The sequence below is a fragment of the Sus scrofa genome, chromosome 4 (genome assembly GCF_000003025.6).
Source record: "Sus scrofa isolate TJ Tabasco breed Duroc chromosome 4, Sscrofa11.1, whole genome shotgun sequence".
Lineage (NCBI taxonomy): Eukaryota > Metazoa > Chordata > Mammalia > Artiodactyla > Suidae > Sus > Sus scrofa.
This window is the reverse complement of record NC_010446.5, coordinates 12,242,879-12,270,819: the sequence shown is the minus strand read 5'-3', so window position 1 is coordinate 12,270,819 and position 27,941 is coordinate 12,242,879. Positions and strand designations below refer to the sequence as shown.

Below are 27,941 nucleotides of genomic sequence, written 5' to 3'. Positions count from 1 at the left end.
CGGTTCGGGCTGAGGCCTTCATTCTGGAAAGTCCATGCTGTGCCCCCTGCTTTGCTGCGCGTCCTGTAATCCTTGGCGGTACCATGTGGCTGGTCCACCTTTCGTAGACAAAACGGTGGCATAGGGAGGTCAAGTGACTGGGCCCTGGTCACATTCCCGGGAAGTGACGGAGTTGGGATTCAGATCCAGGACTGTCCGTCTGCCCGCCAGGCAATAGGAATATTGACAACGATTCCATCCTGAGAATGGCAAGGTGTTAAGCATTTGCCCTGAGCCAGACATTGTGCTGAGCGTTCTGTGTACATCGGAGTGGTCCCTGGCCCGACTGGGAAGGTAGCCGCTCTTACTGGCAGAGCAAGGAAGAGCCGGGCCAAGGGGTTAGGGTTTGGGCCCCATCTGCGTCTTGGGCGTCCTGATTCTGAGTGCTCCCAAGTGGCACCATTGATTACACGTCCCTGGTACCCTGACGTTTACAGAGTGCCTTCTGCCTTCACCATCTCCTTAATCCTGGCAGCTCGCCTGGGAGAGAGGCTGAGTGTCATTATCCATTCCGTTGCCCAGATGAAGATGCTGACAGGTGAGAGTCAGAGCCAGGCCTCAAACCTCTGCCTTTGGGGCTTCATCCGTCCCCTTAGTCCTGTGTCCTGAGCCCCTACCCCGAACAGGTCATGGTGGGGAGACAGGAAGGGGGGAGACCTTGCTTTTCCCCCTTGCTGGAAGAGACTGAGAAATTATAGCGCGGGCACTTGCTTAAGTGATGCCTGGTGTTGGTGATGCCTGAGGTTTTTGAGTGGTTCCTAACATGCCAGGCCAAGTGCTGAGCTCTGCAAAGAGGCTCACTTAGGGAGCTCCTTTCGTGGCACAGCGGGTCACCACCCCAACTGGATCCATGAGAACACAGGTTCGATCCCTGGCCTCGTTCAGTGGGTTAAGGATCTGGCCTTGCCACAAGCTGTGGTGTAGGTCACAGATGTGGCTCGGATCCCACATTGCTGTGGCTGTGGTGGAGGCCGGTAGCTGCAGCTCTGATTCGACCTCTAGCCCAGGAACCTCCATATGCGGTGGGTGTAGCCCTAAAAAGACCGATAAATAAATAAATAAGTATATGCTCTCTTACCACTAAGAACCAACTCGAAGGTGAGAAACTGAGGCTCAGAGAGCTGAAGTCACTCTCTCAGGCTCCTGAAAGGGCTTTTGCAGTCTTAGGACTGGGCCACCAACCCGGGCAGCCTGACAGGAGCCTGCAGTCCACCAGGAAGCTGGGCCACTGCCTTTTTTGGGTAATGAAGCGAATGCATTTGGACAATGAGGCAAAAAGTGCTTTCCTGGTCAAAATGCCTGAGGAGCGTGGGAGGCTGCCCGTGGCAGTGGGGAGCATGGCTGTGCCGAGAGCTGCGTCTTTCCCCACGTGGGGCCTGTCTGGGGACTCTGACACGCTGAGTGGGAGGAGACGGGAACTCTCTGGGGCTTGCAAGGCCTTGTAGGTCTGTCCCTGATGGGCACACATTCAGGTGAGCGGTGTGACAACCGGGGGGGTGGAGGGGGCCCATCTCAGAGAGGCAAACTAGAGCCAGATTCTCTCTCTTTTTTTTTTGTCTTTTTGCCATTTCTTGGGTCACTCCTGTGGCATATGGAGGTTCTCAGGCTAGGGGTCGAATCAGAGCTGTAGCCACCGGCCTACACCAGAGCCACAGCAACACAGGATCCGAGCCGCGTCTGCAGCCTACACCACAGCTCTCGGCAACGCCAGATACTTAACCCATTGAGCAAGGCCAGGGATCGAACACGCAACCTCATCGTTCTTAGATTCATTAACCACTGACACGACGGGAACTCCCAGATTCTTCCTGGAGGAGAGAGGGGATGGGTGGCCGTGGATCCAAGCCGCCTGCCTCCTCGATAGGTGTGGAGAGCCTCTGGGTGCTGCCCCGGCTCTTCCCAGACAGGAGGGCAAATTGCCCCTCAGCACTTGCTGGCCTTCGTTCTTCTGAGTCTGCTCACTGAGTCTGTCTCCTTGACAACCTGGCAGCCAAGATGCTGGGAGTTTAGGGGGGCAGGGAGTCTGGAAGGGGGAAGAATCACCCGCTGTATATGTCACAGTGTGACTTTCTGTGGGTGCCGCACTGCCCTTGAAGGAGAGGAGGGGGTCGGGTCTGAGCCAACCCAGCAGAGCATTCAGCCCAGCTTCCGGGGGTCTTAGAAGGAACTTCTGGAGCTGCTAAAGGGGAGGCGGCTCCTGGGTTGCATTCTCCACACTGCCCCGCCCTTTTGGCCTCTTCATGTCCACCGTCTCCCTCAGCACTTAGGATAAGAATCTCTGGTTTCCTGGGTGATGCGTGATGTCCATTGATCACTTGCAACTGCAGGACAGTGTTGAGCGCAGATAAAGCTCACAACCTGGTTAATCAGATGCAGTGTCCGTGCTTCATGCCCGCCCCCCACCGTCTGCGGAATGGGTTGGGCTTCCAGGGACTGGCCGTTCTCAGAATGAAGTTGTTGGGTAATGTTTCTCATCCCTCTCTACCCAGAATTCCTGGAATCAGATGGATGAAAAAGCCTCAGCAGGGAAGGGGACTGTGGCCGGTGGGTGGGGGCTTGGGAGCCGCGAAAACGTGACCGTCTGCTGTGGCCTGGCTGTTTATGTGACTTCTGATCTCAGAGGATCTCCTAGGATCAGATGGCCTTAATGTGTTCAGATGTCCAGTGCAGTGCTTGACAGATAATAGTTCCTCAACTAATGCCCGCTCTTCTGATGCTTCTCATTTAGTGTGTAGTGAATATGCACTTCTTATTTTGTGAAAGAATGAAGTGGTCATTATCGAATCCATTCCTGTGCATACTGACGCTAACGATCCCCTTGTCTTGTGTATTTCTAGCTTCCTGTGATGGCTGTGGTGTAATCTGAAAAAAAGCAGATCCGTTCAGAACTCCAGAAGGACTTGAAAACTGTCCTGCCCCGAACGAAAGCTGGAATATCGTGGGCTTTGATGAACCAAGGTAAGGGATGCTCTCCTCTTGAGCCTTTTGGGACCAGACGTGGCGACTGGACTCGGTGATCTCTGGCAACACAGCTTGGGTTGTGGTTTTTGACTGCTCGGCCGGCCTGGCTTCCTGTGCTTGGGAAGCTGCCCTCCAGTAGCCTCGCCCTGCTCCACAGGTCCCGGTTTTCGGCGCCGGGTCCCCTGCCCCTTGTGCGGGGGCGCTCTCCCTCTGTCCCTGGCTGAGGAAGGAGCCGTCCCTCTCCTAAGCGGGACACCTGTGCCTTGCCTCTTGGCAGAGGAGAGGGTGCCGCAGCGGTTCTGCTGAGGCGCGGGGAGCCTGCCCCGGGGAGAGGACGGGGGTTGGTGGGATGATGAGATCAAGTCTGCAGGCCTTGGGGGGGCATCCGGCTGCCATCTCTTCCTCTCACCTCGCCTCCCTGTGCTTCCTGTTCCAGCTTCCAGTCTCAGGCTGCCCCGGGGTCAAGGGGAAGAGGTTACAGCTGCCGGCTTCAGGCCAACCCGTTTTCCTGGTCTTGCTGCTCGCCTCACTCAGCCTCCCCCAAGTCTGTTTCCTCATTTATAAAGTCGGGATGCTGTGAGTGCCCGGGAGGATGTTGTGGGCGCTGAGTGTGATAGTGGAGAAAAGGGTTTCGCAGGCTGCCTCTCGTGGAGGAGGAAGTGCTCCAGAACGGACGAAGGTCCCTTTTTTTCCCTTTTAATTCATTCAGGACCCCATTTAGAGGGCCTGCCGTGCAGCAGACTGTTTCCAAGACCTCAGACTGCCGTGCACCGGCCACCAAGTCCGCCTGGGAAATGGCCTGTGACTCACCTTCCTGGCTGTGTGCAGCACCTCGCCCCTCGCAGAGCCGATGGCTCCCCCCTCTGGACCGTAGCCCGCAGTTGAGGGCAGGCCGATAGGAGGTCATTTGCGTTGTCCCCGGTCCCCCCGACCCCCGGCTGGTGAGCCTGTTTAGAGCAAAAACCCTCTTACACATCCTGATGCCCCAGGGTTGGGCCTGTTGAAAGAACACGGGACTGAATCATTGAAAAGGCGGGTGTAGAGAGGAAAAGCCAGAGTGGGAAGCAAAGGGAGAAAGTTTTTAAAGATGTGGCGCCAAGAGGGAGGCCGGGTGTGGTTTTTTTTCCCTTCGATGAGATGTTGAAAAGAATAAGCGATGTGCCGAGAAAAGGAAAAATGAGCCCTGCTGCACCCGGGAAACCTCTGCAAGGGTGGGAAGTTGGGTGAGAAAGTGTGGACGGCGAGAAGTCAGGTGGAGAAAGCAGCCCAGGACGGTGCTCACGCGTGCGTGTCCTCTTTGCTCGCGCCTTATACCTTTTCAAAAGGCGGTTGCGTTTCCATCCCCCCGACCCCCTCCGGGGCGTTCAGGAGCCGAGTGGCCACGGAGATGGAGAGCATGGGGCTTTGCCCTCTGGTCAGGGTGGGCCCCTGACAGACAGAGGGTCCTCCAGGCTCACCAGGTGTGTGGGAGGCCTGGGGATGGGCCCTTGTCCATTCCGGGAGGCTTCCTGGAGGGGGTACTGTCTCTTGAGACTCTCGGAAGATGCATGTGAATAAGACATTAGCAGAAGCCTTTCTCTACTCAGCCGCCTGGGTGCTCACCTTCCCGCTGGCTTGGATTTTGTGATCTACTTGCTTATTCTCTAGCTAGTGTCACATTCTAGTGTCAGCAGGCAGCGGCCGTGAGTACAGCTCGCAGGCCCGCCTTTTTTTTTTTTTGCCCCTGGAGCCCTCAACCAGTCCTTCAGTTGGGTTTCAGAAGCCCACGCTCCTGGTCCAGGCCATCAGCTTGGGAAGCGGAAGTGTATACGGATGCAAAGCTGCCTCTTCTGGAATCCCTGCTCCCTGGAGCACCTGCAGGGCTTGAGCTCCTGTGCCGGAGGGTTGGGGGGGTGGGGGGTGGGTGTGGGGTGGAAGAGCCAGTGGGAGGCCAGGCGCTGGGGTAGAGGATCTGAAAGCTGGGAGAACGGTTCTTTTGACAGAGGAAAGGCTTGGCAGGTCTGTCTGGGGGTAATGAGAAAGGAATTTCCCCAGAACTCAGCTGCTGGAGGTGGACAGAGCGGGAGTAGATGTTAGGACCTCAAGGCTGACAGTCCTGGACACATCCCTGGGCTGGGCTGGTCTGTCCCGGGGTGGGGTTTAAGAAAAGCCCAAGCACTTGGCTCATGTGTGGCTTCTACTTGTTCTAAAGGCACTGCCCTCCCACCCGGAGCCTGTGTGCCTGCCCCCCTGGCTGAAGTCAGCTCACCCGGGCTGCGCGCCAGCAGGAGGGATCTGCAGCCTTCCCATCCGTGGGCTTGTTTGCCCCGTTCCTGCCGTGGAACAGACGAGTACCAGTATCTGGGCTTCTAGCCCAGTGTACTATCTAGGAGATTCTAGCCTACTTCCCTCTCCTCTCTCCGACCCTGGGCCAGTCCTTTCTAGCTCCCCATGCTTCTTTTCTCAGCTGCACAACCCAGCCGGGGGCAGGGCGGTGGGGGGGGGGAGCATGGTCAGTGAAAAAGAGCCCTTGTGGTTTGCCTCTCTCCCACCTCCTTACCTGCCTGGCTCCGGCCCACCGAGTTACTCTCCCTCCTCCCGGCCCCGGCCTCCTTCCTGCACCTGCACACAGGGTGCCTTTTTCCTGGCTTTTAGGGCCTCCTCGTCTGGCTCCGCCTCCCCCGGGAACATCTCTTGGCTCCTGCCTGATCGTCCCAAACCAGCCCTCTCTGGCCTGCAGTGAGAGGGTATCCGAAGGCACCCATCTGCGTGTCCTTGGACGCGCGCCAGCTCTGGTCATTAGCCACGGGGTGTGTGTGTGTCAAGGTCGCTTCCTTTATTCCGTGGCCAGAGTATTGAAAGATCTCCTGGCCCACTCGGAACTCTACCCTTGAAACAGAAACGGATTTTCAAAACACCTCTGCAACTGGCCCATTTTACTATTACTGTTTCTTGTGGTTTCATATTGAGGTTTTTGGCTCATTGCATTTGACCTGGGGTTTATTTTTAGTAGCGAAGACAGAGTTCAATTAATGTCAGAGACATGAGGGCAAATGCAGAGGAGGGATTCGTAAGTCTAGGGGAAAATGTGCCTAATTTTGTTTCTTCTGATAATATCTGTCACGCTGGCAGACACGCAGCTTCCTCGGCGGTGCCTTCGATGGGCTTTGCAGAGGCAGGGAATCTGCCCACCCCCCCAAATGGAACCGTCTCTGGGTCTCCTGCGGTCCAGTTTATCCAGCAGCTGGCCACACAGCTGGCCGTTATCGTTATGGCTGATAATTGTTATAATTAATATTAGAGTAAAGGCCACTCTTTGGAACCTTCATTTCTTATCATCTCCCCAGTGGGTTCGGTTTCCTTCTGTCTCCAGGAGCAGCACCCGACTGGCTTGACTATCCGCTCTCCTCCCTGCACCGTGAGTGCTTTGAGAACAGGCTCTGGGTCTGGCTCTCTCTTTAGTCCCAGCCTTTGGCACCGTGACAGGAGCACAGGCTATGCTCGGGGAATGTTTTCCTGGATCGCCTGCATTTTTTTGGATACCGGGTGTGGGTGAGAAAGTCAGACTTCATGCAGCCACTGCTCTTTCTGCAAGGGCTCCCCGGTCTGTTCTGGGGTTGGGGGAAACCAAGCCCTATTTGCTTAGGACTTAGCAGTTGATCAAGTTCCTTCTTGTTCTTCCGTCTTTCTTTTCTTCCATGGCGATTTACGGAGAACCTGCAGGGGCCATTATGCAGGTGCCTGGAATAAAGGAGGGAAAAAGCACCATTCCTGCTCTGAAGGAGATCCAGAGACAGATGCTGGCTTTATGGATCCCTGTGGTTCTGGATTGTGTATTCATGCCCCCCCCCTCCCCCCCCCCGCCCCGACCCGGAATTCAGATGTTGAAACCATAATCCCCAGCGTAATGGTATCGGGAGGTGGGGCTGTTGGGAGGTGGCTAGGTCATAGGGTGGAGCCCTCACGATGGGTCGAGGGCTCCTATAAGAAGAGACACGGGGCAGGTAACGTCTCCCTCTGCTCCCCACCACGTGAGCTGGAAGGCAGCCCTCCACAAACCAGAGACGGCATCGGCTGCATCTTGATCTTGGACTTCGAGCCTCCGGAACTGTGAGGAATAAATTCCTATTGTTTAAGCCACCCAATCTATGGCATCTTATTACAGCAGCCTGTGCGGATGGAGACACCTGTATTTCACAGATGAATGAATTGGAGACCTGGAGCCTTGTGCTGCTGCGAGCTCTTTGCTAGTTGGCGGTGGATCTTACAAGAGTGGGTGGATCTTCTGAGTCCACGTGTTGCTACCAGTACTACCAATAATCATAGTAAAAATGACAAAGCTCCAATGTGTTATTCAGAGTGTTTCCGGCACTTTACGTGTATTCTCTCCTTTGCTTTTCAGGGCATGTGAGGAAATGGGGATTAGCTAATGTGCCCCAGATGGCAAAGGAAGGCATCTCCCCGTGGGGTACATGTGAAGGACATACTCGTGCTTTGTGCTTTGCCATAATTTCAAGCTCTTTTTTTATTTTTAAACTGGGGCTAATATTTAGAAGCTTTAACTAATGAGCAGACCCTTTGCTAAACTGATGTAAGTGCTGCATGTCGCCACGACTCCAGCCCCGTGTCTCTCGCTGCCTCTTACCGAGGTCCCTAGATGCCCCTGTTCTCTCCAGGGACCCTCCCAGCTCACCTCTAGGTTTTCTCCAGGCTCGGCCATCCCTCTCTGCTCTCCTGGGACCCAGGTCTATCAGGGGACCCTGACAAAGTCTGAGATCCTGCAGGTTGGATCCTTGGTTTATAATGGAGTAAATGACAGCGCCCCACCTGACACACAGCTGTCTAGCGCCCTGGCTGCTTCCGGAGTGCGGGTGGCTTTCAGAAGCCCTGAGCCGCTAAGGCTCTGGGTCCGTGGGCTCTCAGTCATGCCGGTCTGCTGGGAATTCAGACTCTTTGGCTCCCAGCCTTCTTTCTTCCAATTCTGTCACCCCCCCTGGAGCTGGCTAGTGATGGGTACTTTTATGAGGAAAATATCCACACGGGAGGCAGAGCATCTGGAAGATTTTTTTTCCCCTCCAAAGATGAAACCTAAAAACTAAAGGACCCACTTGTCCCAGCATCACACAGTGTTTGGCTGCAAGGACTCAGAAGGGCGTTCTGCCCTGGAGGAGGAGAGGCACCGGCTTTGTCCCCGTGGCAAATCAAAAGGGGAACCTTTAAAAACATTGGGTTGGAGTTCCTGCTGTGGTGCGACAGGATCAGTGGCATCTCTGCAGCTCCAGAACACAGGTGCCATCCCGGCCTAGGAAGGTGGGTTAAAGGATTCAGCGTTGCCGCAGCTGCAGTGTAGACCATAACTGTGGCTCGGATCTGATCCTGGCCTGGGAACTCCATATGCTGTGGGGCAGCCAAAAAATATCCTGCGGGGGGGGGGGGGGGTTTAGGAAAAGTTTCATCAAAATAGAAGTAAGAGGAAAAAAAGAAAAACCGATCTTAAGTGCCGCCCTTCCGGAGCTGGCTTCTTCCCTGAGGGTGGCTCCGCCCCTGCTGGAGTGGGAGAGAATTGGGAAAGTGACCGGTGGAGGGTGGGAGGGGGGAGGAGCCCTGCGCTGGGAGCAGAAAGCAGATGTGAACCCAGGTCTTTCTGCTCTGCCACTGGCCAGCACTGAGCTGGAAAGAAGGCTCTAGGCGCTTCTGAGCCTTGGTTTCCTGTTCCGAGGATCAGGTGGCATGGTTGTCCGGGACTCCCCTGGGTCACCGAAGATGCTCCCCCCATGGGTGTTGAGCTGGGGAATCCACTGGCCCTTTGCTTTGGGTCTTAGAAGCTCATTTTTCTGAGCTCTGAACGCAGGGGACTGGAGGGCTGGCCCGGTCTGGCCTTCCCAGCCGACTCGGTTCACAGACACCTCAGTTCCCTTTTCAGGCTGATCAAACTTTTCAGAGTATTTTGATGGGAACGGCATATGACAGTCATCCAGAGGAGCAGAAATTGAGGGAGACATCCCAGGTGTCCTCATTTTGTCACAGACGTTATTTTTAGATCCGTTTCAGATTCGACTGAAAAGTTCTAAACACAGTTCAGGAAGCTCCCCCTACATCCCACTCCGGTTTTCCCTGCTAACATCTTAGATGAGCATCGCGCAGTGGCCACAACAAGGGATCGATATTAGTACACTTGTCGTCATCATCATCATTATTTTTTACGGCTGCACCCCGGACACATGGAGGCTCCCTGGCCAGGAATTGAATCTGAGCCGCACCTGCAGCCACACAGGAGGCTCGAACCCGCGCCTCCGCAGCGACCAGAACTGCTGCCGTCGGATTCTTAACCCACTTCTCTACAGTGGGAACTCCAACACTTCATTATTAGTAACTACAGTTTATACATATTCTTTGGGTTTCCTTAATTAAAAAAAATTTTTTTTAAATTGTTATTTCCCCAAGACAGTTTTTTTCCATGGTGACCCAATTACACATACATGTATACATTCTTTTTTCTCACATTATCATGTGGTTTCCTTAATTTTTACCTGATGTCCTTTTTCTGTTCTAGGATCCCATCCAGGGTACTGTTTAGTTTTCATGTCTTCTTAGGCTCCTCTTGGATGTGACGGTTTCTCAGACTATCCTTGTTTTTGAGAACCTAGATAGTTTTGAAGTGTTATCAAGTTTTGAGGTTCAGGTATTTTACAGATTATCCCCCCTGCTGGGACTTGCCTGATGTTTTTCTCATCATTAATCTGGGATGTTGGGTTTGGGGAGGAAGATGGGGTTTGTCATTTTCATCACATCATTTATGTGCTAAACTTAGCCACCTTGCTTTGGTGCTGTTTGTCAGATTTCCCTACTGTGAAAGTACCCCCCATGCTCCTGCCTTTACCATCCTTGGAAGGATGTCACACTGCTGGGGGGGGGATTTTCTCCCCCTCGAAGGTGACGTATCTACACAAATTATTTGGAATTCCCCATCGGAGAGCTGTCTCCTCTCCTCTATTTACTTGCTCATACCAGTGTGGACTCGTGTATCTATATCAAGCCAACCATGAATTCATACTGATGTTCCAGCCCTAATCCGTCACCACTCCATACACTTTTGAACAGACTTTTTTGTTTGTTTGTTTGTTTGTTTTTGCCCACGTTAATTGGAAAGAGGAAGCACCGAATGGCGAGCTCTCAAACTCCGCATGGGCAGAGAGCAGCAGGCCGAGAACACTGGCCAGTTCCCCGTGGGCAGTGTGGTCTCACGAGCAGAAGTCAAGCTGAGTTGGACACAGTGGGGCAGAGACTCAGAAACGTGTCCTGTGGAGAATGCTTGCAGACCAGGACGCTGTCGCCCTCCCTGGGCTTGTGTGCGCTTCTCGATCTCAGTCCTTCTGGGGAGGCTTCCCTGTTCCCCCCTCACCTCCTGCGTCACCCCCAGTGCATCTCCCCCCTACTGCCCAGAGACCCCCGGGATTACTACATTGGAAATGTGCTCACTTAAAAAAAAATTCTCCGCCCACCTGCTGCTTCCAAGTAGACCAAACCCTCGAGGGAAGCGCTGCGTCTCCTACGAGATGCTCGGCACGGGCCCCAAGACCAAAACGAGGTTCATCCATTCAGTTTCAGTTCAGCAGGGAAATAAAGCAGTGGATAAAACAAGAGGGGACAGAACACACGCCCCTGCCTGAGGGACCTGATACACAGCAAGTGGGAGTGAGAGAGTTCATGTATAATGCAGAGTCCCCTAGCCCATGCCTTTTTTGGGGTCCCAAGCTCAGTTGTCTCCAGAGCCCAGGAAGGCAATATACATAACGTGGACCCTGTGGGCAGACCACAGGGATTGGTGGGGAACGAGAAGGCGTGCCTGGCTGATAAAGAGCCAGGACGTCTGCTGTGATGTACTGGCCTGGTCACCTGGTTCCGGCCAGGTTCCTGCCTGATGGCTCAAGGTCTGTGCCTGCCCCGTGTAAAGGGGTCGGTGGTCCGTCCGTGGCCACTGCTTGTGGTCCTGGAGAACTGCTGGCCCAGCGTGGCCAGATCTGATTGTTCCAGGGAGACTGGAAGTTGGGGGTGGGGGCAGGGGGTGTCCCTTTCTATCCGAGGTCTGTTCCTGAGGTTGTCACTGTAGCAGCACGTCTCCTGGCTGCAGCACTTGGTCCCAGTAGCAGCAGTTGCTTCCGTTCTCAGGGGCTTTTTGTCCGCCACTCCGGGAACCAGCCTCAGGGGCTGCTCTAGAGATGACACCCCATGCCAGGACGCCCCAGGGTCCCCAGACGTTAGTTCTGATACTCCCACCCCGAGTCCCCGAGTCCCTGGGTCCCCGAGTCCCGTCCCCATCGCTGTGAAGCTGAGCTCGCTCTCTGCAGCCACTACTTCTCCGATACTCTGGAATCCCCGCTCTTGGCTTTTCAGTAAATGGTTCCTTTATCTGAAATTCAATGGGTTTTCTTTCCTTTTCCCATGTTGAGCCCTGATTAACCCCCAAGGTGTATTTCTGTATTTCCTACCCTTGTCACCTGTGCTCAGTTGCACTCAAAGCAGGTTTTCCAGGCCTGTTGCTTTGAGGCCCGAAGCCTCAAAGCCCACCCCCTCCCCCGCCCACCTGCAGCCCCGTGCCCGGAAGCCCCGTGCCTTACGCTCAGGGCTTGCTCAGTGCTCTTCCTCCCTCCTGCTGCCTGCCCGCAACCACGGGCCGCTCCCGGGGGGCTTGCTGGCAGCCCCTTTCCACAGCCTGCTGGGCTTGAAGGTGATGCATTGGGTTTTCCACCATGAGCCCCGGTCCCCAGGGTGGGCCGGCCTTCTCTGTGTCTGCAGGGGTGTGTGCCTGAGCTGGTGGAAACAGCTTTGTCAGAATACACCAGGGCCGGGCTGGCGGGGGGAAGTGAGGCTGGCCCGAGCAGAAGACGTGGGCCCGGTGCTTCTTGGGGGGTTTCCTCTGCGCCGGTGCCCTGCGGAAGGCTGCCTCTGCCATGCTTCCTGGACCCCTCAGACGCCCCCACGGCCCCCGTCGGGCCCAGGAATCACTTGCTTCCTCCCTGCGTCGAGCCGCTCACTCAGCAGTGTGTGTGCCAACCAGCTCTCCTGCCATGATTTCCCCTTTCGTCGCTCCAGCGCAGTGTGCAGTGGGATTGACTGTAAATCGCGATATTCCTGGGGCCGTCTGCATCATCGTGCTCCTCGGGATGCGGGGCCGGATCACACGCTGGCCCTCACATGCTGCGCGCACTTCTTGGGGTGTGTATGAGCTTCTGAGGGCTGCTGTAACAAAGCACCACCCACACATCAGGTGGCGAAGAACGACAGAAATGTACACGCTCGCCGTTCTGCAGCCGGAAGCCTGAAATCCCAGTGGCAGCAGGGTTGCTTTCCCTGCGAAGATTCTAGGGAAGAGTCCTTCCTTTTCTCTCTCCTACCTCCTGCTGGTGGCTGGCCACCCCTGGCCTTGCTTAGCTTGTAGTTCTCACTCCCTTCTCCGCTTCCGTCCTCTCCCTTGCATCTGGTCCAGTGTCCCTTTTCTTACAAAGATTAGGTCCACCCTTATCTGACCTCCTCTTAGCTTGATTACTCCCCCAAGACCCTGTCCCAAATGTCACACTCACCAGTATTGGGGGGTTAGAACTTGACCATAACTTTTGCAGGGGAAACAGCCAACAAAGTATGTGAGGAAAATGTTACAAGTTTGTTTTCGTTTACCTTATTTCTTTTCTATAAAACATCATGTTTTATCATAATACAGGCTTTTGCTTATAAATTATAAGCAGATACTTCTGCACATCCTGGGGGCTATGCTCAAACGTGAGTGATGAAGACATAGTTTAAAAATAAACCAGAAGTTCCTGCCATGGCACAGTGCAAGAAGTCCACTGCTGCGGCTTGGATCCCTGCAGAGGTGCAGGTCTGATCCCTTGCCAGGCACAGTGGGTTCAAGGATCCAGCGTAGCCACACCTGCAGTGTAGTTTGCAGCTGTGGCTTGGATCCAGTCCCTGGCTCAGGAACGTCCATGTGCTGTGGGTGCAGCTATTAAAAAAACAAAACAACAACAGTAAAACAAACAAACAAAAAAAAAACACCAATCAGACTACCTGTCTGATTGATGGAGAGGCCCAGTCTTAGTCAACCTGGGCTGCCGTAACCAAATATCTTAGGGAGGCTTCAACAAGAGGAAATTCATGTTCTTATAGTTCTGGAAACTGGGAAGTCCAGGATCGAGGTGCGGCTGATTCGGTTTCTGGTGAAGGCTCTCCTCCTGGCTTGCAGGCAGCCACCTTCTTGCTGTACCTTCACCTAGTAGAGGGAGAGGAAGAGGGAGAGAACACACCAGCTCTTTGGTGTCTCTGCTTCTAAGTGTGCTAATCCTATGGCAGCGGGGCTCCACCCTCGTGACCTCATTTAACCTTAATTACCGCCATCAGGTCCTCGCTCCCGAGAGAATCAGAGAATCGAGGATCGAGACTGCACCATGTGAAGTTGGAGGGGGACACAGTTTAGTCTATAGCAGGTCCCATTGTTCGGATTTTGTTATATGATAAGATTCCCTTGGTTCCTGTGAATTACAACAAACCTTAAAAGTTATCGCGGGGTGGATAGATCTTGACTTTGGTTCCAGGTACACCTGGTTTTTGTCCTGGCCTTTTTATCCCTTTATTTTTATTTTTTCATTTTACCATCAATCGCTGGGTGCTTTGGGCAAGCTAAATGCCCTCTCTGAGCGTCCCTTTCTGTGTCTGTGACGTGAGATGATGCCTGCTTAGGGACTCTGGGAGGCTACGTGAGGTTCCTGAGTAGGTGCGCAGGAGCTTTTAGCAGCTTTCCCTTCTACCCCGCAGACCGGCCCCCTTCCCGACCTCCCCAGCAGCGGCTGCCCTGCTCCTGCTGCCCAGACAGGTGAGAGTTTTCAGGGTGTAAGTCCTTAGTCCTGGGGGTGGCTCTCAACAGCGTGTGTCTGAGGTCTTCTTGGGCCCTGGATGCCTTCCTCAGCCCTTCTGTTTATCATCAGCTCTGGGTCTCGTCCAGGCTCACTATCCCTAATGTCCTCATTTAGCCATTGTACTGTCATTTTGCTTTTCCTACGTGGATTGTCTTGACTCAGACTAGCTTGTAAAGCGACCTAAGGAATCCAGCCCCTGCATGTGCAGCACGTGGTTGAGAGTGAGTGTGCTGGTTTGCCGGGTGGAAGAGAAGGGTGGGCTTTGGCCCAGGTCTGAGGAGGTGGGTGGTGGGATGGACAGGCTGTTCTGTTTCCCTCGCTGCCCACTGCCCAGGCAGCCGACGGCCCAGGGCACGGCTGGCGTTAAACAAGGTCTGTAGCAGCGTTGAGAGGGGCCGAGTGGTGTGCTCATTAGGAACCCAGGCCTGAAAGCCACATAAACCCCGTGGGAGTCCTAAGCCTGTCCCTTACGGCTCTCAAGGCCTTCGGCAACATCTTGGTTTCCCCACTGGCATGATGGCCCTAATAATGGTACCTGTTTCATGAGGAGGCTGTAGAGAGGAAACACGATAATGCAGGTGTGAGCTTGGTGTGATAGCAGGCAGTGTAGACGAGGGAGAGTGGTGGGCTGGGGGGACCACTGCTCTCAGCTGGGCTCTGAGCTAGGCTTGCGAACCCCCGTGCTTCTCATCTGCTCACTCTGATGGCCGAGTTACTGCCCCTCTCTCAGCTGCTGCCCTTTGGTACCTCTAAAGGTTAATGATGCTTTTCTCAAAGCAACAGGAAGATTCATAATTATCACTAATAAGTTCGACTGGGAAACGTCACAACTGCATTTTAGCCTTTCAGGGAGTTAAAGTTTGGAGCTGAGGCCAGGAGGAGGTTGGTGCAAGTTCTAAGCCTCTTAAGTCACTCTCAAATAGGAAACCTGTATGGCACCCTGCAGATGTATTAGAGTCTTGTCGGCTTTTTCTCTGGGATCTTTAGTACACATACCTGCTGGTGACTCCTGCTTGGCCTGAAGCCCTGACCTTGTCCTCAGGAAATCCCTCCAGGTCTAGATGCGCTGGTGTTTCAAGTTCTCTGGCTCCTGCTCTTCTCACTGTATCTGTCCAGGTGCTGACACAGCCACGGCTGACTTCCTTTGCTCCCGAGTTAGGCATTTTGGCAGGTTGCAGCCACGGATGTTGCTGGCAGCAGGAGGTGGGTCTTCTCATGCACTGCTGGTTGGTGAAGGGAGGTTTGGCAGGAGCTCTCAAAATTTAGCGTGTACCCTTTGACCCGGCAGCCCCGCATCTAATGAATCTGCCCCCTGGAAACAGTAAAGCACATTTCCAAAGGTGTTCATTTCAGAGCATTGATAAAATAGCACAGCTGGACCACAGGCTCCCTGATGAACAGTGTCCTACCCAGCAGGCACAGAGACCTTGCGACCTTCTCAGGGCTGAGTCGGGAGGTACATGGTGCTGGATTATCCCACGGCTGATGATGTCTCCCTCGAGCATAGAAGAAAGTTGTGTCCGCTGGGTTTCTTCACCATAAAGTTACTTTCCCCCTTTAGAATTAATGAGTATCTTTGATGCTATGTAAATACCTTGTTTCTCATCATACTCCCAGCTAACTGATGCTCGCATCCACTGATAATTCTTGCCTGGAAACGGTGTCCCTGGGTGTGCAGCACGTGGTTGAGAGTGAGTGTGCTGGGGAGTGTGTGTGCTGGGGAGTGTGCAGGGCGTGTTTCCATCATCACCTCTGCAATTAGCATTTGAAAATCTGATGTAAGGGAGACTTTTCCTTTCTTTTCCATTAAAAAATTCAGTTGTTTCTATCAGTATGAACTCAAATTCTCATTCTCTTGGTTACAATCTGTGATTGCAGTTTTTCCTCGGTTTGGCGGTTGGGATGCCCTTCCAGTTGGGTTTTGTGACCTTCTGACTTTTCTCCATCACGTTTTGAGCACAGCCTTACTTTCTGGCATCACAAGATGTTCCAAGCAAACCCTCATTGTGGGACATTCTGCAGAATCACTGGCCAGTGCTCCTCAAAAATGAAAGACAAAGCAAGCCTGAGAAACGATGCCGGATTAACGGCAAACTGAGGGACACGATGGCTAAAGGCAGCGTGTGAGCTGGGGTGGGATTCTAGGTTGGAAAAAGACATTTCTGGTAAAATTTGAGTAATGTTGCTGCGTGAAACAATAGGATTTTATTAGTGTTGATTTCCTGGTACAACTTGATCATTATAATGTGGTTACATAAGACACCAGTATTGAGAAATTGCAAGGCTATGGGATTCATTGTATTTTCAGTCTTTTTTAAGTGTGAACTTATTTCAAAGTGACAAGTAAAAAAAACCCAAAAAACCTTAAATACAAACAATTGAGATGAACTTAAATATATTAATAAGGATGGGTGTCCATAATTAATAATAGAAGAAGAAAAGCTGTAGTATTTTTTTTTTCTGGTGTAGAATTAGCCCGCCTTTGTCAAAACAAGAGGACAAAATAGTACATATGCATATTTGAGCACAAAATTCTGAGAAAGGTATGAACTTCCTGTTAACATACATTTCCGGGAAGCGTGATTGGAAGGTGTGAGAAAGTGGGAACTTTTACTCTGTGATTTTCTTTTTTAAACCAAGAGCATGTCTTAATATTATGGTGGGAAAGTGATGAGCATGTGGTTTGTGTGGGACCAGGGTGGGGGGAGGGGAGGGGCGCATCTGCCCGTGAGTGTTTGGTGTGCTGTTTTCCATCCAACTCTGCTTCTGTTGCGTTTTCCTCCACGGGCCGTGCCCTGCAAAGAGTCTTACCCAGCGGACCCTCCCCCGTGCTTTGCCCCCCTCTCTGCTTTCTGCTTTCTGATCCTGAACACAGTCAGTCTGTTGTAGACACAGAGGGGGTCTGTGGACCACACCTCGGGATGCCCGCTGACTCACCTTCCCTTTGTCCAGCCGCGCCGCGATCCTTCACCCTCAGTCGCTTTGGAGAGAACTCCACTCCGAAGCGTGTCTCCTTGGGGTCTCCCTGGAGGAGCGTAAATTAGAAATCTGCCAAGTGACAGCCCTCATATTTGCTTCTCTAAGGACCAGTGGTTCATTAAGTGGTGCTTGGTATTGCTAAGCCCCATTAATTAGTGAACCGCCATCAGTTTCTCCCAGGAATTTTTAATGATCACTAGCCTTTTGTGCCGAATGTGAAATTTCATTTTGGTTAATTTTTTTTTTTTTTTTTTTTGGTCTTTCTAGGGCCGCATGCACAGCATACGGAGGTTCCCAGGCTAGGGGTCGAATTGGAGCTACAGCTGCCGGCCACAGCCACAGCCACAGCAATGTGGGATCCGAGCTGCATCTGCAGCCTACACCACAGCTCACGGCATTGCCTGATCCTCAACCCACTGAGCAAAGCCAGGGATCGAACCTGCATCCTCATGGATGCTAGTCAGATTCGTTTCCACTGAGCCATGACAGGAACTCCGGTAAATTTATTTTTATGCATAGGTTTGTTTTCCCATCTCAGAGCAAGCATTCCTTGATTCCAGAAGGGAGAAGCAAGAACCAAAAATAACCTTTCTTGGGGGCCTACTGTGTGCCATGAGCACACACTGTTACAGACACACTATTACAGATATTAGCTAGTGTGACCTCCCCCTACAGTTGGGGCTCTGTATATGCAGGTTCTGCATCTGTGAACTCAACTAACCACAGGTTGAAAATATTCCAAAAAAAAGATTCCAGAAAATTCCAAAAAGCACACCTTGAGTGCGCCGCATGCTGGCACCTCTTTCCCAGTATTTGCATTGCTTTAGGTGTTGTAAGTCATCTAGAGATGAATTCAGAGGGCAGGGGAGGATGTGCCTCAATTATATGCAACTACTGCACCATTTTCTACAGGGGACTTGAGCATCCTCGGATCTTGGTGTGGGGGGCGGGGTTCTGGAACCCCTCCCTCGAGGATACGGAGGGGGGACTATACTTGGAATGTTCTTCCGGGGCGATCAGTGAGGAAGCTCACCCCCAGTCGTGCCGTGCCTCCCACAGGCCCTTAGCTTGTTCCCTGAGTTAGCTCCTGAACACGCTGTCCCCTCCTCTAGCCTGGTCCTTCTGGGCTCATTCTCCAGAGCAGTTTGTGTTGGCTTCCTTCTGTTCCCCAGGCTGCCCCAGCACGTCCCTTAGCTCCTAAATGCCAGCTCCAGTTTCCTTCTCGGTGCCCTTTGCCTTCTCCGGCTGCGGTGTCTCCACGGACGGCTTCCTCGGTAGTGATGATAATGGTGATAATAGGAAAACCCAAATATTTATATGTGTCTTTATCGAGCCCTTGCTGTGCTGGGCAAAATGCCTCCCAGGCTTTAGGTCATTGTTCCTTCCAAGCACCCAGTGAGGTGTAGGGGTCCTGGTGGTCTGGGGGCCTGAAAGCCACAGCTGGATCTGTCTAGGAACCAGAAGCGAAGGTCGGTCCAAGGTGTGCATTGCATTTCAGTATTCACTTGGGTCCTTAAGCTCTTGCACCAGGTAGGGGACCCTGCCAAATTATTTCTCCCACAGGATTTTAGCCACGTTTCCCAGACGTGATAAATCTGTGGCTGAACTCATATTCGTGCACATCACCGTTTTTATCGATGATGTCATCAAGCTCACGATGAAGGATCCCCATGTTAAGTTACAAAGCCCAAAAGCATGTAAAGTATTGGATGTCTGCTTCATTAACGGAAGCTACCCCCCCCTTTTAACCAGAGGGTATGGAAAAAAAGGAAAAAAGTTCAATCCTTCAACACAAACAATCATCTTCCAATAAGTGTGGAAGGTAAAAGAAATAAGATTTTTCAGAAAATGTGTGATGAAAGATGCTGTAGCTACCATCAAAAGAGCATCACATGACAAAGTATCTTTTAAAATATTTTCTACATCAAAGGGCATATTCTATAAGTTTTGGATAAAGCGTGAGTACCATTTTATTAGAAATATTTTTCTATGTTTCTTTGAGGTTCTCCTTGTCAAACTACACCACAGGGTAAACATTAATTGAACCATAAGGCTTTTTTGTCTGAAGACATTAAGACATATAACTGTTACTAAGTGAACCTTTAACCAGAGCTTTGTAATTTTTTCAAAATATATTTATCTATGTGTGTATAAATATATAAAAAGAGCACAACATGAGAGTTTGAGAAATACATTTAAAAATCTCCTAATTTTAAAAGAAAGGGAGTTCCTGCAGTGGCGCAGTGGGTTAAGAATCAGACTGCAGTGTCTCGGGTCACTGCCGAGGCTCAGTTTCAATCCCTGGCCCAGTGCAGTGGGTTAAAGGATCTGGCGTTACCAAAGCTGCAGCTCAGATTCAGTCCCTAGCCTGGGAAACTTCCGTATGCCATGGTGCAGCCATTAAAAAAAAAAAAAAAAAAAAAAAATTCTTTGGCGTTCCCACTGTGGTGCAGTGGGATCGGCAGTTCCAGGACACAGCATCAGGATGCAGGTTCAATCCTCAGCCCAGCACAGTGGGTTAAAGAATCTGACATTGAGACATCTTCGTGCAGCATAGTTCACAGCTGTGGCTTGGATCTGATCTCTGGCCCAGAGACTCCATATGCCATGGGACGGCCACAAAAGGAAAATAAAATAAAATAAGATAAAATAAAATAAATAGAATAAAAAATAAAAATCTCCTAATATTTGGCAGATCTGACAAAAGTAGTGGTTTTGCCAACCCTGCTATAATATATTCCCACGTGGATGTGAGCAATGTAAACATAAGACACACAGGCAAAGGACTGCACACGCCCTGTCTCCTTCAGTGTTTGGAGAAAGGAGAAAACCACGTGTGGCATCCCAATTTTGCATGAACTAAAAAATTCCGTATTTTAGTGTATGATTGATTGATTGATTGATTTTTGGCTGCACCTGTAGCATGCAAAAGTTCCGGGGCCAGGGACCCACCCCTGGCACAGCAGCAACCGAGCCGTAACAGTGACCACACGGGATCCTTAACTCCCTGAATCACCAGGGAATTCCTATTATGCATTTCAGTATAAAATATTTCAATATTAGAGTCAATTAATGTTTGTATAAATACTAGTATAAAATATTTCAGTATAAAAACGCACTGAAAATGTAACAAGGATGTGTGGGGAATTTTGGCATCTATTCTTTCTAAATTTCTTGTCATTAAAATTCTGGCATAGGAAGTAGAGTTAAGAATCATAGCTCAACACAGTATGATTTCAGGAAAGCCAAGTGATTAAAAAAAAAAAAGGAACAGAATGTTTTCAAGGCAGAACTGCAAGACTCTTTGGCTGAGTGTTGGGATGAATCGGCAAGAACACCAGAGTAGCCATTGCAGTTGGGCGGAGCTAGTGCCCTGCAGTGGAAGTTTCTTTGGACGCCCCCCCCCCCCCCCCCCGCTCACCAAGGATCCATCCACCTGCCAATGTGTACTTTAAACTGGGGCCCATCTCGGAGGCCACTTCCATGGCGGCAGCTAGAGGCAGCCTGGTTTTACTGAAGGTGACGATGGCTTCCCTGACCTCCAGATTGCTGCTCTTATCTTATAAACCATCAAGCATCTTCATACACTACCCCACCGTCAGTTAATGCCAGCACAGCAGTCACCAGGCCCCTCCCAAGGCCTGCAGCACCCCAGACAGCGGAGCAGCGGGGCAGCAGCCAGCTTCTTCACCAGATTCAATTTGTACAAGATTTAACCCGTCCTTAAGCCTTGGGATTTTGGTGGCAGGTCACCATCAGATGGCCAATTCAGTCCTGGTTGTCTTCAGTCTTCCTAAGAACAGTCACAGTGGCTTTGATGGCCCAGCTCTCCAGGACCCAGGGCTCCCCATCATCAGCGAGTGGGTCTCTGGCATTTAGGAAGCACATGGCCATCCTTCAGCAAGTACTGGTCATTGTCCCTGATGGTAATCTGCGGGGGTGGGGGTGGGGGCTTGGTTTTCCCTCGTCATTTCACGAGATCCATTAGGAGCGTCTGTTCAGGGCCAAGCCTTGAGCTTGGGGTGAAGGGCCCAGAGAGTTCTGCCTGACACGTCCCACCTCGAAGGATCTCACTGCTGTAGCTGAAGACAAATCCAGTTCTGGAAGGGCTGCTGGGTCGTCTGCAGCATCAGCAGCTCATAGCCTGGGGTGTGGCGTAGGGGAGGTGCTGGTTAGTAGCAGATGAATAAGGAGTTCCTGATTTCAGCTCAGGGCTATCACCTCTATAGTAACAGCTAATCAAAGGGCGGGGCTCTGTTTTCTTCCTGCTGTGACTTCTTTGACATATTTGTGAATTCCACCCCCCCCACAGTCCTTCTTACAATACCCAACACCTCTTACATGTGGACAGTGACCCTCTTTGGATTCCCAGGTGTCTTGAGGGTGGTACTCTTACCTGTTTCCTTGGCATATAGAATGCATGCTTTGGAGACAGCGTGGGTACCCAGTCAGTGTCTGAGTAAGGTTTGCTTCTGCTTAGCAGGAGAACCTTCAGGAGGAAGTGCTGTGGACTGAATTACATCCCCATCAAGTTCATTTGTTGAAGTGCTCACTCCCAAGGGGATGGTATTGGAGGTGGAACCTTTGGGACATAATTAGGTTTAGATGAGGTCATGAGGGTGAGGCCCTGGTGATGGGATTAGTGCCCCAAAGAAGAGGCGATGCAGAGAGCTTGCTCTCTCCCCGTGCAATGCGAGGACACATGGCGAAGGTGGCCATGTGCAACCCAAAGAGAGAAGCCTCAGAAGAAACAGGACTTCCGTGATGGTCATCTCCAAATAATGAAAGGCCTGGGAGAAGGCAGTAGGTCAGATGTGTCTTTTATGGCCCCAAAGATCAGACCCAAGAGGGGGAAGAGGAAATAACAAGCAGACGGACACCAACCAAAGAAAAGGGAAGGGAGGCTTGTGAGTTTTCTCCGACCGTAGTCAGGGTCTCACGGCTGGAGATGTCCACAAAGAGACCACGTGGGGACTGAGAGGGAGCCAAGCATCACGCTGTGATGTGACCCCGTATGGTCCCTCTAGGCCTTGAGGCTACGAGCCCGTCATTAAGCATGACAGCTTCCAAAGCACTTTCGTATGTACTGTCTCATTTGATTCATATAACAGCTTCATGGTTTCTGTCCTGCACAAGTTTGCTGAGTGAGTAATGGCTATGCCGTGAATGACAGACGAGGCGGAGTGATTTCTGGACTTGCTAATAAAGGACAATCCTGGCAGAAACCCAGATCTCTGCTGTACCCCCATTCTCCCTGACTCCCTCCGAGTTGACAACGATAACACTTTCTCTCAAAGTGGTATTTTTCTGTTTGTTTTTCATCTTAGTCAATTCTTCAGCATCCATATCTCCTTTAATCCTCACAAGAGCCCTTCAAAACAGGCATGATTATTCTTACTTTGCAGATGGGAAAACTGATGCTCAGAGAGTAGAGTGACTCTTGCAAGGTCTCCAGCTCCTACTGGGCAGAGCCTTATTAGCCTTGCAGCCAGGCGGCATCCTCTCCAAGCAAATGTGAGCCCGTCACCTTGGCCCTGGCCCTGGCGTGCTGCTTGGTCCCAGGCAGAGGTGATGGAGACCCTGTTTTAGGTTACAGTTGCAGGTGCATTAAGTAACTAGCCTAGGGAAACACTAGACCACCGGCCAGGTCACTCTTTCTTGAACTCAGTCCTGATTTCCAGCAGTCTCTTCGCCATTCCTGCTGCCAGAGCCCGGTTCTGTGCTCGTTGGGAAGCAGTGGCGTGGCTGCATACCCTCGTCACAGGGAGCTTGCAGAGAACACCAGGATCTGATCCCTTTCCCCAGGCACCTATGCTAGCTTCGAATTGATCTGTGGAAGGATCTGGCCATCAGTGTTTGTAAAAATCTCTTCAGATGGCTGAGAATCACCGAACCGGTATTGGTGTGGGCAGGTCTGTGCATGCAGGTTATTGTGATGAGGTGTGAAGGTCATGGTCTGCTGTGTTCCCGGGGTCTGCCTAGCCCTGTGCTTGTTGATTTCTGCTTTGCAGAAGTGACTTCATTTCTCTTTCCCTCCAACTCTCCTGTCTTCACTAGCTCTGTGACCTTGGGAAACCACCTTCACTTCTCTGAGCCTCTCCCCCATCTCTTCGTCTGTAACATGGCAGTAATCCTGCTTGTTTCCTCACGAGGCTGTTGTGAGCATCACCTCTGGGAACCACACCAGGTGAATAGCTAGGGCTCCATAAGGATGGGCTGTGATTAGTATTACAGTAGCCACGTGTTACGTGTGTTCATATAATACTGTTTCTGTTTTTTTCATGGTGGAGTTAGCTGCTTTTTCTTATATGTAAGCAGATCACCACCATAAGTAGATAGATAGATAGATAGATAGATAGATAGATAGATAGACAGATAGATAGCTAGCTAGCTAGCTAGCTAGCTAGCTATATTTGTTATGGAATTATGATGTGTCTCTAACTTGGTATATTTCAAAAATGTTTATTGAGCACTGCTGGGTGCTGGGGAATGGATAGGAGAGAAGCCATCTCTACTCCTTGAGGAACTTTGTCTTTGAAGGGACATCTGATGAGCAAGAGGTTATAATAAAGTGCAGCGGATACTAGGGTGAGGCAGGTCAGGAACGTGGAGCTTATAGCAGGCCCTAATTCATGCCTAGTCATTTCGGGGAGACTGGTCCTGCCAGAACCAACCACTTCTCCTGCATATATAAAATATGTCTTTTATTTTACATGTCTGATGATCTTGGACTTATTGTAACTACTTAGCAGTTCTCCTTCAATATCAATCTGCCGTTATTGCCTTGGACTTGGAAATGTGATTTTGTTCATTCTTGCATCCCCCGTGTGCTTCGTTCATTCGTTCTTTCATTCATTTGGCTTAGTTCAGTTCAAGCAACTCATCTTGAGAATCTGTGCTGTATGCTGGGGTCACGCAGATGAAAAGACCTTTACAGAAATCCTCAGACCTAGATGTGCACATAAGTTTGGACCATCGTGGCTCCTGTGAAGAATGGGGACCCAAGGGGCAGTGGGCCCTTGAAATTGTGTGGTCCTGAAACAAACGTGTCTGTGTCTCTCATTAAGCCCTGGGTTTTCTTTTTTCTTTTCTTTTTCTTTGCTTTCCTTTTCTTTCTTTCTTTCTTTCTTTCTTTCTTTCTTTCTTTCTTTCTTTCTTTCTTTCTTTCTTTCTTTCTTTCTTTTTCTTTTCTTTTTTTTTTTTTTGTCTTTTTGTCTTTTTAGATCAGGGCATCCACGGCATATGGAGTTTCCCAGGCTAGGGGTCCAATAGGAGCTGCAGCCGATGGCCCCCATCAGAGCCACAGCAACACGGGATCCGAGCCCTGGGTTTTCAAGGTGAGGGATTGGGTCTCCCTGGGGTTTAGGGCCTCACCTGGCACATAGTAGGTGTACATCGAATGCATGGAGAGTAGCTGGACGGACTGAATACCTTTTCTCTGGGGGTTTGTCCTCATCTCTAAACAGAAGTCAGCTAATATTTTGGAGCTCTTCATCAGTGCTCCCATTTTGGGGTCCTCTGTTGGATCCTGAAATGATCCTTCCTCATTGGAGCGACCGAGAAGAACACTGTTTTTGCAAAATCCTCAGGTTCTCATCATTGCTTGAAGCTGACTAATTACGGGCAGGGAAGTGAGGGCCTTGAAATACCCCTGTCTGCACAGCTGGCCTCACTGTCAAATCCCATACTCATTTCTGATAATTTCTTTGGCTTCTGTGAAGCCGCCTGGCCATGTCTGGCCGTGGGCGGTGCTCAGAATGAGCCCAAAGGCGAGGACCGATCGGGGGGAGGGGAGACCCAGTGGGTGGAGAAGATGGGTTTTTTTAGCCCATTTCAAAGTAATTAGAAGGCCTCAGGAGTGGCGTCTGCTCACACATTTAGTTGCTCTGTTTTCATCGAAAATGAAATTCTGGATGGACCGAATCTGACTAAGAAGAGGGAAGGTGGACAGAAAAGCTGATGACAAATGAGACTGGGTTATTTCTAGAGCACCTTGTACTTTTCAGAGTGTTTCTCCTGAACTCTTGTCATCCAGACTCTCAGCACTTAAATAGCTCTTAGCATCTCAGCAGCTGGCTGTTAAGGAAACATCACTGTTTTTAGAAACTTTTCAAGGAGCTCGTGGGCATCCATACCTTTGCTGCCGGGTAACCTTGTCAAGTTTAATCTACCACTTTGAACTTCAGTTTTCCTCATCTGAGAAAGGAACAAAAAGTGGGAGCATTCCATTGGATAACTCTAGATGCTGGAACAAAGAAGCTTTAATATCCTAGTAGCTCAGCACTGAAGATGCCTATTGCTTACTCACTTAATAGCCAAAGGTGGATGTCGGGTAGCATTTCTGGGTGGCATTCCTTTGTGCAGTGATTGGAAGACTTGTGTTTCTTCCATGTGGTTGGTCCACTGTCCTTGGATGGACTTTCACATCCATTGGGCTGCCAGAGAGGAGAATGGAAAGTAGAGATGCTTATATACCTTGTCCTGGAAGTGGCATTCGGTCACTTCACTTGCAAGAAGCAGTCTCCTTGGTGGATTACAGCTGGGAATGTACGATGGGTGACTCAGGTTCTTTTCCTTCTCTGGGGATGTTGGAGAACTACTGTGAATGTGCTGAGACTTTAGGGGCTACGGATCCATTTTGGCAAGTGAATGAATCCGCAAATTCAGAATCTGCAAATAGCGAAGATGAACTGTATATTATAATCAAATGTGAGATGTAGAACCCCACTGAGCTGCGTTTCTGGGGAAGGTTCTTCCGAAGATTTACAGAGCCGGAGATATCTTAGGCCAGGGTTGGCAGACCTTCTGTGCAAAGGGCCAGAGAGTAAATATTTTAGGATTTATAGGCCACAGAAGCTAAATTCTGCCACTGCAGCACAGAAGCAGCTGTGGGCATGACAGAACAAATGGGCATGGCTGTGCCCCCGGAAACCTTTACTTTGGCACACTGAAATGAATTTCAGGTAACTTTCATGCGTTGCAAAATGCTCTTCTTCTTCTGATTTTTTTCCTCAACCATTTAAAAATGTATAAACTATTCTTAGCTGTGGCTCAAACAAAAGCAGATGGTAGCCAGGTTTGGCATGAAGGTCAAAGTTTGCCAGCTCCTGCCTTAGATACTGGTAGATAGGAATACTTACTGACTATGAAAAAATGAAATGAGGAGTTCTTCTTGTGGCTCAGTGGTTAACGAATCTGACTAGGAACCATGAAGTTGCGGGTTCGATCCCTGGCCTTGCTCAGTGGGTTAAGGATCTGGCGTTGCCATGAGCTGTGGTGTAGGTCACAGACGTGGCTCAGATCCTGCATTGCTATGGCTATAGTGCAGACCGGCAGCTGTAGCTCCCATTCGACCACTAGCCTGGGAACCTCCATGTGCTGAGAGTGCCGCCCTAAAAAGAAAAAAAAGAAAAAAGAAAAAAAGAAATGATTCGAAAAGGATAAAGTTTAAAAACTCAAGACCCAGAGATTTCTACAGAGGGCACATAAGTAGCTCTCATAGGCACATATGGTCAACTAAGACCGTCCTGTAGTCCTTATTAATTTATCCTTGGAGAATACGAGCGGGCATCTTGCTGTGTTAGTAAGGCTAGATCTCTATCATAAGGTTAAGGCTGCCGTCTTCCGTAGCTGGATCATGAGTTATGTTAACCTGTCCTTTGCTGGTATCTTAGATTGTCTTCAGGTTTTTTTTAAAGTTGCTCTTCTAAGGAAGACGGCGTGAATTCTCTTACACACTCACCACACAGCTAGGATCGTAAAGGAAACAAAGATTGTGTCACACTGTATTCTGCCCGCAGGACCCTTAAGTCAATAAGCCACACCAGTGACATGCGTGGTTATCCTGCACGGACAGTGGTGATTCCTGAATCAGAGCCCCTGGGCTTTGGAGGGTGGAAGTGCAGAGGGTCGTGGTCCAGGGGAGCACGCCAGGCTCCTGCCCTTGTGCCTCAGCAGGTGCCTTCTTCTTGGATTTCAGAGTCTCCTAGAGCATCAGAAAGGGGACCACCCACCTACAGATGCAAAAACAGGTTCAAAGAGATTGAAGGACTCATAGAGGGTGAATGCAAACCCAGTTGGCCCCAAATCCAGGTGTCCTGGTCCTGAGTTAAGGCCTCTTGACCCTGTATCAGGTCCCCTGGGGGCTGTTTTTCCAAATGCTGCATGCCCATCTCTGGGGCCACGTCAAAGGGACCTTCACTGTGTGTTCCCAAGCAGGTGCCGACGGGCAGCTTCACGACACCCCAGAACTGCTGTCTGGTTCATGATGTGGTAAGAATCATGTTAGCTGCCTCCTCCTTAATGTTTTTAGCTTGAGACTATAGAATCTGGGCACCAACCCTGCCATTTACATTGGCAGCCATCCTTAGCTGGTTGCCTGTCCCCTAGAGACAGGAGCTCGGTCCCCAGTGCTCTCATTTCCCAGTGCCGAGCTGCAGGTATTCTGGCAGTTGCTACTTATGCAAAAGCGACAGATTGGTTTCAGAGTAACTTTTCTGAATCCTGCTGTGCTTGTGCACAGAGATGTTGGCTGCAGTGGTATTTATAACAGTGACAGAAAAAGAGCTCTCGTGTCACGGAATATGGGAGTGGTGGAGGGAGCCGTAGCAGGTGCAGAGAATTCATTCTTGGTCCATGTAAACATTATAGTGATGGTTAATAATGGCTACACTATGGGAAAGGAGGACAGGAGGCAAATTGTCCTCTTAGCGTGATAAGGAACGACAGAGATGCTGGGCAAGGGCCGATAAAATCACCCACAGATCAGCAGTCCTGTCACCTGCCGAGCATCCAGACTGGGGTTCAGCAGAGGATCTCAAGGAAATGGGCAGCTGTCCCCCTGTGCCTCTGTCTCCCCCACCTTCCCCACCAGGCTTCTGGGAGCCCCTGGCAGTCTGGCTCTGAGCTGACCTTCTTCACGCCTGCATGTCATGGCATGTTCACTGCTTGAGATGACATGTGCACTGCCACATGTAGCGACGCCTCTACCACTTCAGGTGATGGCCGTCTGAGTGTCTACTGCGCTGAGAAGTCACAGGGGAAGAGAGTCCTGGAGAAGCACTAGGCGAAGAT

The 27,941-nt window shown here is 50.9% G+C and overlaps 1 long non-coding RNA gene across 13 annotated transcripts in view; it reads left to right on the top strand.

Annotated features, from left to right (window-relative positions):
• LOC106509952 overlaps positions 1-27,941 on the top strand; it is a 220,853-nt gene that overhangs the window by 138,240 nt on the left and 54,672 nt on the right. For all 13 annotated transcript variants that reach the window (XR_002343093.1, XR_002343095.1, XR_002343088.1 and 10 more), the window contains one exon: positions 2,877-2,997. This is a non-coding gene — a long non-coding RNA (uncharacterized LOC106509952). The remainder of the gene's footprint in view (positions 1-2,876; positions 2,998-27,941) is intronic.